We start from the raw sequence: 12,575 nt of genomic DNA, 5'->3' as shown, positions 1-12,575 counted from the left end.
CGTGTCTGGGGAGAAACCTGTAAAATATGGAGCACGCTCTCCATTTGCATCCAAATGTTGAAAAACCTCGTTGCTCCTCTATGATACATCATATCAGTGCTAGTCCTGCCATGAAATATTCATGGCCATTTATTACGATGTGCTTTATTATCCCTGTAAAACTCTCAAGTGATCAGTGTCTCTGTTTGCCCAGCCTCCAGCCTGGATCGGTGCTCCTGTCCCTCCCTCAGTGCCAGCAGGGGCTGGATTCATCCTCGTCCCCACCAGCTTTAAGGCTGGTCTTGCTGTGTGCCGGGGGCTCTGGGCATCCTGGCTGCTTCCCTCCCTGTGGCATCAGGAGGGAGACCAGGACACACTCTGCCTGCAGTAAGTTGAAGGAAAGGAATGAAATTAAAACCAAGATTGACACCCTGAGCCCGGTGTGACAGTGAATTAAATGGCTTTGCAGCTCCTGCCTGCGTTGGGCCGGCAGCAGGGAGTGCAGCAGGTCTTGCTACCCCTGCACCCACCGTGTGATGCTAAAAAATAAAAAATAAAGGGAAACGCTCCATCAGGACAGTTCTCAAATGGTTTATGGCAACTGCTAGACTCATTTTGTCATTATCTACTAGATGCTTTTCAAACGGGTGTCTCTCCATTTCCTCCCACTCCCTTGCAGGGTCTGGTGCCGGGAGAGCGGCACTGAATCGCTCACACCCACCAAGCTGCCCCCGGCAATAAAGCAGAGGCAAAGGCTGAACCCAGAGGGAAGGTGGGAGAAAGGCAGGGACAGTTTCTGGAGCAGATGCAGTTTGTGATTCAGAGCAGCCCTTTATAGCAGGACACTTTATAAGAGTCCCATTCTGCAAACCTTTTATTCTTCCTGCAAGAGCTTGCTAGACCTGCCTTTTACGTGCAGAGGGGAGTAAAAAAGATCTACGAGGATGCTGAGAGCTCTGCTTTCATAGAGGCTGCAAAGCTGGATCTCAGTGGGGTGACCTTGATACAACCTCTTGCTTCAAACACAGCAAACAGTTCTGCGTCAAGCAAACTGCTGCAAGAGGACTCGGGCTCCCTGCTTGCCAGCATCCTGGCACTGCTTTTCCCCAGAGCAGCGCCTTCCAAAAGCGAGCTGCATCAGCCTCAGAAAAATAAATAAATCTACTTTCCACATCATTTCATCTTCTGATAACAGTAATGAACTCAGTCCAAGGCATTACTGGGAATTAATGACTGGCTGCCTCCTGACTCACCAGCTTGTCCCATGATCGCATAAATTCCGAGGAGCCGTTATGAACCACGCATCAAAGAGGAAGCCGAAAATAAAGCAATTGAGCAAAGCCCTGGGATAGATATACAACATGCCAGTCCCACCTGGAAGCCTGAGAATTGAGATGGGCTCCGAGAGGCACGTGCTTGCTCTGCCCACATGGGGACGGGACCCCACCAGCAGCTGCAGGGCAGCTGGGGCTCCCATGCGACACATATCCAAGCTGCGTCACTTTCCCAAAATGAGTTGAAAGCAGCAGACATCGCCCTTAGAGAACCGCTCCTCTGGCTAATTAAACTCACATCGCACGCTTTACCTTTAACCTTTCTTTGTGGCCAGCTCTCCGGTTTCACCGTGCTCTTGTCTGAGAGATTAAAGAGCCTCCCAAAGGCTCCCCCTGGATGTGGGTACTTCTGGACCATTATCACATCACCTCTAACCTTCTCTTAATAAACTAAAAGAAGATGCCTCATTACTGAAATTAAGCTTTGCAGCTTTTACCTGCTTGGCAATTAGAAAGCTGGGTACCTCCTGTATGCAAGGTCGCTCGGACTTGTCCTCCCACCTCACAGGGCTCTCTGCAGGGAGAAGAAGGGTTAACAAAATTGACAAATGCTTGTTTAAATACCTAGATTTCTTGCTTTCCTAGTTGCAAGTGTAAATTTGGATGTCACTAGCTCCAGTAATTAGATTTAATGACTAAAGAGCATTCGGAGATTATGCAATTCATGAAGTTCTCCATCAGAAAGGACAGATTAGATTTGCTGCTCTTTTTGAAAATATGAGTTATCGTCATCATCTTTGCGTTGAACATGTCAATCCTGCCTGCTTGTCTCAAGAAATTTAACAAAATTAATACGTCATTTTGTTACCATTTTTTAAGTACAGTCCATGTGCAGGTCTTTATGTACCAGAGCATTCAGCTGGTTGAAGAGGCAGGCAGAGGTATGGCTGATAACAGAATACATTTTAATTTGGAAAAAAAATACAGCTGTTACATTAAACCGAAAGGCTGAGCAGACCCACTCCAGACCACAGCCGCATTCATTTACTGTTGGGGCTCACTGCTGCTGGAGTCACACACCCAAACTACTCAGGCTCCAAGGACAATCACTGTAAAATACAGCCCAGTGCAGGAAAGAGACTTGTCTTGTGATAGATTATCCCCAGGCGGAACTAGCACCACGCTCCAGGTGCTTGAGAAGACAAGCCCTGAAAAACAATCCTGCACTAGAGATGTGTCCTTCTGCTCTGCCAGGCACCGGCCTTGCCCTTGGGACCCTCAGGGCAGAGTGGGACACGTGGGGGTCCTGGGACAGCAGTTGGGAGCCAGGCCACAGATGCTGCGGAGGCATCTCTCACTAGCCCAGTAGCTGCGTCCCTCCAGGTCTTTAATTAAGGCAGCTTGGGCTTCCCAAGCCGTAGGGTGTGAAAGCAGCACCTCGTAAAAACGTCCCAGCCCCAATAACACTTCTAAATCAGCTTCTTGGGACGCAGCCGTAACAAGCCACATGGAGAAGCCACAGCAGCAAGGGGAAGGTTTTACTGGCTCTTAATTACGAGGTTTGGCACCAGTGTCTGCAGCTGGTGCTCTGGAAAACAGCAAGGAGGAGCGCTCCGGCACCATGCCACCGCCTGTGGCAGCTCCCCATGCTCCTGCACCTTCTCCATAGCAGACCTGGAAGGAAGGACAGAGGGCCCAGGTCCCCAAGAATTTGGGTGGGATGGACATGCACCCACCTCTGGGGCAGATGGTCTGTTACACCACAGAGCGCACATCCCAGGCTCCGTGCACCAAACATATTTCACACAGAGCTGTGTGTGTTGGCACGTCTAGGGCTGCACACTACAGAGATGGGGACCGGCGGGGTCCCTGAGAAGCTGGATGAGACCTGTCCCAGCACACAGCCACCCTGCTCTGCCCTTTTCCCTCCAGAAACTCACTCCTTCATCCCCTGAGTAACACATGGGCACAGATGCTGCAACACCAGCATCCCATTATTAGCTCTCCAAAGCCCCACAAGCCGGCAGCGCCGACTTTTTCTCTTTAGCAGACCTCTGATATTTTCCTGGTGGTGACCTACGTGTAATTAACTGAAACCTCCTGACAGGCCGGCCTCTCCCAGGTTCCTCGCTGAGACCGTCTGAGAAAGGCCCCGCAGGTCAGCAGACTAAAAGCTGCTGATGTGAACAAGTCCCCAGACGGCGAACCTCACGATTAAGAGCTCTTTAACCCAGCTGAATCCCTGCCTGCAGGATCAAAGGCTGCAGCTGGAAGGCTGGATGCGTTCAGAAAGACATGGTTAATTGTGAGAGCAATTAGCCTCTGCGAGAATTCACCAAGTACGTGACAGATTCTCTGTGCCTGGAAGTGTTTAAACCTCAGAGGAGATCCTTCCGAAAGATACGGCTGTGTTCAGCTGGGGTGGAAGGGCCTGATACAGAAACGGCCCACTTTGTGCAAGAAGCCAGAAGAGACGAACAGAATGGTCCTTTGAGCTGGAAAATCTCTAAAATCTATGAAACTATTAATAGGGTGAGACGTTTCCAGTGGGTTTGACAGCTAGATGACAAATCTGTGTTAAATTCCACAGGATCCAAAGAAACTCTGCTCGGCCTCATTTTCTGATATCCTCCAAGGGCTTTCCCAATAGGGGATTTTAGTTTTCTATTTTTTAGCTTCAAAATGTTCTTCTGAACTGGAAAACTTCTACAGCTCCAGTCCGCTTACCTCCTTCTGCTGCTCCATCCTCTCCTGTGTCCCAGCAAGTATGTGGGCAAACCCCCGGAGAGGTGGCAGCAGGGAGCTGCTGTAGGAGCTGCCCTCCTACCCATGGCACAGTCCTCCCAGGAGTTTCCCTTGGCCACTCTTGCATCAATGATTTTATTTTGTTCCTGTGAATGCTGCAGATGAAAGCCCCAGGAGCTCTGTTGTGCTGCCCACCAGCTGTGGAGCCACCCACCACGTCAGCCCCTCATGAGCATCTTCGGTTCCCCTTGCAGGTGCTGTTGCCCACCCCAGCCACCAACAGACCTCTCCTGCTCACCTCTGTGGTTTCTGCAAGCCACCATCACACCTCAATGTCAGATCAGTCAAATTTGGAGAAGGAGGTCTGAAGGATATCAACAACCCCCCTGTGTGATGACCATGAGTGGCTGGGCAGAGGGAGGAGACCCTACCTTGCCCTTTCCCATCTCCAAGCCAGGGCACAACCACATTTGCAGACCCTGGAGAATCCCCCTGGCTTGCACGTGTTCTGCTGATCCCAGAACAGCTTGTTTTAGCATCTCTTTTAACTGCTCTGCAGCTTCATCCTCCCAAATTCAGCGGGGTTGCTGCAGCTCTCGGTGTCTGCTGCTGGGGCCGTGCTTCTCATGCTGCCTGCTCTCTCATCCGCCTCGAACAGTACAAGCAGTCGTGAGGCACAGTACATGATGCAAATGATTAAGAATTAATAACTGCTTCTCAGACCAATCATTTCAGCCAAGACTACTGAGAGTTTATTATTTTATATGTATGTTTTGAGCAAGATGACAGATAATTGAAAATGTAGTATTACTCCCAGTTGTTCATCATCTTCAGTGAACTTACACACACACCCCCAAACATAAAAAACCTCGTTTCAGAATGCTGCATCCTCCCCTCGCCTTCCTTTGCCATGCTTGCTTAGCAGGGAAGTTCTTCAGGGAAGTCTGACTTACAAGCTTGTGCTGTGCCAAGATAACAGTCAAAAGGCGTAACGGGAAGGAGACTGACAATGCCTTGTTTGCTGGCAAGGAGACTGCACTCATGTGCGATCACACCTGCTCCTTCAGCAAGATCTGGGAGGGGAAAGCAAAACCAAACCAAAACACCGTCCCTGTGTGAACAGGTATAACCATAAGTATACAAGCACTAAAAACGAGAGTAAGCCTGAAGCATGGCAAGACTGGCAGGGCTGTCAGGGAAGAACGAGCTATAGGTAAGCGAGAGAGGTGCCAGCCACTGCCTGAGCAAAGGAAACCACAGAGCAAATACTCAGAGAGACCTTGCAGAGGTTAGTGGGGTGCTGCAAGTCTGTTGGGGGTCACAGATCAGGAACCAGAGGATTTCCTTGTGGGTATTTCTTCAGTAGGAAACAGCAACTGAAAATGGAAGAAATGCATGAAAAGCTGGGCAGGTTCACCAATAATAACAACAACAATAATAATGTTTAGGATGTGGAAAGTAGAAGCAGGCAGACTCTGAAGCCCCGAATTCTGGTAGGACTTCCTGACAGGCATGAAAACAGTACCCTGTACTGAGGAAATCTGCTCCCTTATGAGGCTGCCAGTCCTTCAGAAAGCAAAGAGGTTAACAAAACAGAGGCAGGAGAGATTAAAAGGTTTTCTGCACTTTTGCATCATTTAAATGTGTGCAGGGGACTGCATTCTTCCAGAAGTCCCACTTGGCAGAAGGAAAATAAAAACCACTTGGAGGATTTAACCCAGCAGTCCCCAATTCAATGCATATTTATAATGTGAAGTTTGTATAAGGCTGTAGAAAGCTTGGGAAAAAAAATACACAAACAGCAACCAATTTACTGGAAGAGGAGTAATTGGCAGAAGGATCCCAGGCTTGTTTAAACCCTGGACATGCCTTTTGAAGATTTCTCTCTTCCTTCTCACAAAAGGGGGCTTCCCCTTGTGCTCATCCTCCATGCACAATTCAATGCGTCACAGGGTGGGCAATGATGGCAAAGGGCTCTCTGCGGCACAGGGCAGGATTTCAAAAGCGTGCTGGCAAGGAAGATGCAATCTGGTGCCTGAGGATCGGCAAAATCTGAGAGATCTCCAAGCAGCATCAGGGCTCAAGGTTCTCAGATGGGTCTGATCGCTGCCTGGGGGAGCAATCAGCACCTGCTATTCTCTGTTCCCAGCCATCCTCATGATGGTCCAAAGCCTTTGGAGAAGAGGCCCTCTGCTAGTCCTGGGTTTTCCCCAGTGCCTTCTCCGTGCAGACAGTCACCACCCAGAGGGGGCTGTCACTGCCCATCTCCTCTTCCTCCCAGCGCCTGCAGATGGCAAAGCACGGAGCTGCCAGGCAGAAGCTTGCCTTGCCTACTAGCCCAGCCAGTGGTGCTGCCCTCTGGAAACCTCGCCTTCCTCCTGCAGGAGATGTGTTTTGTCAGAGTTTCTCTCCCTCATTTCATAGGATCGGTTCCTGCCCCAAGGAAGAGCAGAGAGGAGAGCTGAGCACCAAGACACAGTGGTCCAGAAGTGAGAAAACCACACACACACAGCTCCCTGCATGCTCAGGATGCAGCTATGATGCTGGTTGTTCCTTGCTAACATTGTCCCCTTTTGCCGTTTGATTTCCTGGCCCTGATAGCCTTGCAAGCTGCCCAGGGCCCAGATGTGCTGTTCCCAGATCCTAAAAAGTGCAAACACCTTTCCTTTCTTCTCCTTCCCCCTTGTGCCTCCTTCTCTTGGCTCCTACACGGTACTGAGCACAACCAGGAGTCTGCAGGGGGGGGCAGGCTGCAGCTGGTACAAATCAACGCAGCATCCCTGATTCAGAGTGACCGAGCATCTGATACGAGTCCTCCTGCATCAACGACACGTTCCTGGGGACTACAGGCACTGCAGAGGAGGAGGCTGCACGGAAGGACCCTCCCGTCACTTTCCATCTCTCATCCCTCTCCGTGCAACGCGTGCCCCAGAGCCCCAGCAGCAGCCAGCCTTGCCCAATGCTCCCAAACACCTCGAGGACAGGGTCTGGTCGGGCAGAGGGAGAGGCAGGGGTGGCACCCTGCCCTGGCAGAAGCACAGCACCCTGTCCCAAAGGCAGCAAGAGATCCAGGACCAAAGGAGCCTGGAGAAAACCGTGGTGAAGGCTGTGTCCATCCATCCACTGCAGTGTTGTTTCCACATCCATCTGCCTGTCTGCCCTCTCCCTGGGCCAGCCAGTGCTGAGCTTGCAGGAAAACGTGAAATTTCACATGTGCTAAGTGACACCTGTAATCCAGGGCTTTCCCCAGCAGATCCTCCTCATCCTTCTCCTCCTGCAGGAACAAGGGGGGTGGTGGAGGTCAGGCCTTTCAAGCCAGAGGACGGTAAATCCGTGTAGCACTCACTCCATTGTCCAAAGATTCATGGCTTTGTTCTCTGAAGGTCAGCTCCGTTTGTTCTAGTCAATTAAGGCTAATCTATGGCTTCTCCCTCTGCTCCTTCCCTGTCCGTATGCTCCTTGTCTGCAGGAGACCATTGGTCACAGGAAAGCTGGAGATGTTCAGAGTCCCTGAGAGCCACAGCAGGAGGAGACAGATAGCTCTTCATCTCACGAGGGGCTCCCGGGGACCCCAGAAAAGCTGGAGACTGGCAGAGAGGAAAATCCCAGTGATGTAAAGGCCCAGGAGCCACCTGCAGCCTGGGGACAGATGAGGGTCCCTGCTGCAGCAGGTCCGTTTACCCCTGTAGGGCAGGGACCAGGAATGGGGGCACGTTCTCCATCCATGTTTTCCATAGGAGAAGGTGGAAGAGTTCCTTTCCTCTCGGCCCTGGTTGTCCTTGTTTGCTTTGTCAGCCAGCTTTGTTTGTCTGCCTTGTTTCTGAGCAGCCCTCGGGGCTGTGTTTTGGAGAGAGGGTTTCATCAGGCAAAAGTAAGGTACAAAGATGAGTTAATGAGAACGATTATTCAGTGACAGCTGCTGCCGCTCACCTCCTAACAAGCGTAAGGCACAGCCTTGCAAAAACAAGGCTTTCTCTGATGATTATGTGCAGGGGGATTAACTTAGGAAACTTTGCTTAAGACCTGCAGTGATCTTATTGAAAATCTAGTCGATGAGCAGACAACTACAGGGGAAAAATACCTTGTTTGGAGTGCAGCTGCTGGGAGCAGAGAGAGCCCGAGGCTGGGCTAGAGGCAGACGGGAGATGTGCAGCCCTTGTGCTGCCGTCCTGGGTTTGCACACCCTCATCCCCAGCACACACCGCTGAAGGCGATGGCCCACCTGGGGCTTGGCAAGGCAGAGTCCACTTCCAGAAGCATTTTCTCCCCTGACTGCTGCAGCTCACAGATCAAGCCCTCGGTCTCACACCCAAACTTCCCCTGCCACGAGCTCCCGCGACGAGCACGGGCTGTTTCTCACCGCAGACAGTCTCCTCGATGACTACAGTCAGCTCCGCTAATGATTATAGATGTGTTCATGCCCGAGAACTACTCTTCATCAGCTTCTCCACACAGGCATGAAATGCCCAAGCCTGGCACGTAACGCCTGCCATTTAGCGTCCCCATCAAGCCACAGGGGAACCAAATGGAGTGGAAAACTGGCCCAGGATCCACGCTTTCCTTCCAAACTGGCACCCCCTGAATGCAGGACTCCTCTTCTCCTCCTGCCTTTCCCACCAGCCCCCTGCCCAAGCTGGGTGAGCAGCAGTGCCTGGTGTGGGTGCCTCAACCAGTGCTGCTGGGGCGTTGTGCACAGAGCAGGACCTGATCCCTGGGGTCTCTGCCCTGTTAGCCCCGGTGCCAGCCTCAGCTCTGGCCGGACCCAGCGTGGCAGCCCATCAGACAGATGGCGAGCGAGCCCTGCTCCATCTCCCGGGGCTGTTTGGCCACTCCAGAGAGCTGCCCTGGCCAAGCCCAGTTTGGCTGGCAGGTGCCCGTGCCCCAAACGGAAACGTTTTGGCAGGATGGGGAGGGAGAGGCCATGAGCTGAGTAGATGAAACCGCAGTCCCCATCCAGGCCAGGGAGGAAGGCTTCCCCCACACAGCTCCTGAGCCTTCCTCGCCTGGGCACACCAACCCCAGTGCCCAGCAGCTCTTCCCTTGCTGGCTCCCATCCCTGCTCCGTTTCAGGCATCGGTGACACCACACTGGCCACCAGCGCTGGCCCTGCTCCCTGGGCAGCATCCCCAAAGCAGCGGCCACAGCTCTCCGTGCTTTCCCCACCATTCCCTCCGTGAAGCCCTCCTGCTTGATTCATGCTTGTTCCACCTCCCCCTGCTGACCCCTCAGCCCCAGGGTCCGTTAGCAGTCAGTGCTAATCAGCTCCTGCCACCGTCCCTTCCTCCTGACGCTCACACGGCAGCTGCCCCGTGTCAGCCCCATCAGCAATGCTGATTTTCCAAAGCTGGCTCTTAGGGACCTGCAGGGGTCTTACGGCCACCTCTAAACACCAGTCCCTGCAAACCACCATCACTCTTCCCTTACACAAACCTCGAATACATCCTCAGCCATAAAACTCCTGTACTCATCCACGCTGGTTTGTTTCCCAGGGAAAGGCAGAAGCAGGGTTACCGTCCTCTCAGGGGATGAGGAAACCACTGCGGGCTCCTCCACAAACCCCAACCCAACCTTCATCAGCCCGCACTGAGGGCCAGAGGTCTGCAAAAATCAATGCTCTTAAAACGAAATAAGAAACCTTGACAAACTTTTATTTGCCTTCTCCGCTCACAGGCAATTAGAGGAGTAGAACATAAGGTCTGATTTTATGTGATGTTTTTTTTTCCCCTTTCTTTCTTTTTCCAGTTTGTAGCTCTTGTACCACAGAAATGCATCTTGCATGATAACTATATACAGGAAGAACCCTCACGGCATAAGAAGTCCAATCAATACCACCGGGCAGCTGGAGCCAAAAACATGACAGAAACGAGCTGGGAATTGGAAGAAAGTAAAAGATACCATTCAAACCCCCAGGGAGCGATGAAGGGCCAAAGCATGCCCTGCCTGTCTGAGCAGCCCCAGCCTGATGGGGTTCATGAGATCAGTGCCTGGGAGAGGAGAACTGGTGGCCACCAGGCACCGTGGTGCGGGGGAGCGATGGGCAACAGCAGGGGGAATCGCCCCAGCACTGATCCTGCTCCTGCAGAGTTTGTGCTGTCATTGGAGAAACAAGAGGGAGGGAGATGCCCAGTGATGGAGGGCGAGAGCAGAAACTGCACCTGGAAATGGGGGAAATCTCTGGGGGATGGGGGTGGTGGGAGCCAGGGAGCAGGGGAGGTCCCCGCCGCTGCAGACAGAGCCCGGGCGCTGTGTGGGAGATGGCAGCAGCCCGCCCCAAAGAGGATATGGGAAGGATTTATGAGCACAGCTATAATGAAAGCCAGTTATCCGTGACCATCTTAAATCTTGTCAGGGGGAGGATGAGAGGGGCCATCTCCGGTGTGCAGATGGGAAGATTTAACGCTGTTGTTCCGCAGCATGGGCACGGAACAAGCCCCCCGTGCAGGCTGCTGCTCGCACTCCCGGGGCTGCTCGGGGCCGAGCACTGGGTGCTGAGCTCCAGCCCAGCTCCCACAGCCCTCACTAACTGCAGCACTGCCAGCCTGCTCTGCTGCTGCTTGTCCCGGCCACGGGAAGGAGGAAACCTCCTGTCCCTTCCCTGCCCTGCAGCCAGCTCCCCTTGGCAGCACGAGGAGCACGAAGCAGCTGCCCCCTCATCGGGGAGCAAAGCCAGCACCAGGGTGCACTCACCCCACACGGACCATCCCCGCTGCCCCAGCCCAGTCCTTGCAGCCCCACCAGCTCCAGCCAGGGGATGGTGTTTTAGCCGGGGACACCAAGGCACAAGGGGACAGGGGAAGAGCAGCACGGCCAGTGCAGCCCCTGTGTGTCCGGTGTCCAGCCGTAGGAGCTGCCCGCGTCCCCCTCTGCCTAGCAGCCGAGCTGCGCTCTCCCGGCAGGGAAGGAAATCAGGTAAGCCATGTCTACGAGCACATATGGAGGGGCTGGGACGCTGCCCAAGCTTCAGCTCAAAAAAAAAGTGCACATCTCATGGTATAAATATTTTGGTTTGCCTCCTCCTCTCCAGCCCACAAGCTCCAGCACAGAAACCACAACAGCAGCCCTCAGCGCAGCCGTCTTGGCACTCGCTTCCCTCCGATCCCCACAGCCACCAACGTCTGCCGCGACAAAAGCCTGTGCAGTCTCACCTGGGTGCGTGATATCACCCCAACCCCCTGAGTGACCACCTGCTGCAGAGATGCTCCTGGCAGCATGGATGGCTGGGGGGCACCTTCTGGCCCCAGGAAGGTGCAGCTCATGGAGCTGTTTGGCTCTTTTCAGTCCCTCCTGAGCAGAAAAGAGCCGAGCCCACTCCCTTTCCTGTTAGGATGAGAGCTGTCTTCGTTAACAATCAGAGCATCTGCAGCTGTGGCCTGCCATGGCTGAATGTGATGCCACCTCCCAGCGATTTGCTCCTCAGTGGCAGCCACAAAAGTTTCTCTAAAGGCTCAGGGAGGTGGGATAGGAATTTGGTGGTTTTGGGATACATTAATTTAATTCTGATGGGAAGGAGAGGACTTCCCTCAGGGGCTTTCTCCACTGATTCCTTGTGGAACAAGAGAAAGAGAAGGACCACATCTAATGAAAAATATATATTAAAAGCAATTTTTCACCAGCTTAATGGTTCTTTCTTCTTGAGCCAGCAGGGGAATGAGGTGGGCTTTGTTGTGAATGCACCCAGGCGGTGCATCCCCCTGTGTACACCCCAAAGCCACACACCCAGTGCAAAACCTGAGCTGGGGCCCTGCACTTACCTGGGCAAACATTTGTTTTGTGCTCTAATAGCAAGGCAGATGCGCTATTCCCCTGTGTAAACATCCACTCTCCAGACATAAGCACTTCCGAGCTGTGCAGCACTCCTCTGTTCAAACAGCCACTTTCTAGGTGAAATCTGCTGCATTCTCCCGTGTCAACAGAGCCTGCTTGGGGCTGTCCCAGCCTCCTCCAGCCCCCCTGTTTTCTTGGCTGGGAACACTCCAAGGGCAGCTGTTTATCTGTGCAAACACATCCTCTGCACGGGCAGCCTGTGGGGTGCTCTGCTCCTTGCACCCTCTCAGCATATGGGGCTGCAAAACAGTAGGGAGGTGAGCAGCATCGATATAAAAGGAAAAAAAATGAAAAGGAAAATAAAAGAAAAAAAGTGGTTAAAACACATACTTGGTATATATTTTTTACGTATGCAACCGATTACAGAGGTGGCATCACACAAGATCCCAGCTGCTGTTGTTTTGCCCTGGAAAACTTGTTGATCGTGGCTTTTGCCCCAGCTTAAGGTCTTTGGCAGGACCCAGGATGAGCAGCAGTGTGTGGGTGAGTCGTTCAGCCTACCCTGGGTGCTTGTTTGGGACTGCTCAGATATTCTGTGGCTGCCTGCAAGGGGCTGGGGCAGGATTCATGTTCCTGCTGAGATGTAGACGCACAGAATATTGGATGAGCCCCCCGAAAGGTTCAGCTCTGGGAAGGAGAAGGCTCCTGCACTTGCTATAGCACCCAGCCCACCCCATGCCACAGGATGGGGCCACTGCTCTATCTCTGTACGTAGGGAAATTGAGGCAGGAAAGATGACATGAGTTGCCCAAG

Source organism: Aythya marila (assembly GCF_965140915.1).
Source record: "Aythya marila genome assembly, chromosome: 13".
Taxonomy (NCBI): Eukaryota; Metazoa; Chordata; class Aves; order Anseriformes; family Anatidae; genus Aythya; species Aythya marila.
This window is presented reverse-complemented; position numbering follows the sequence as displayed.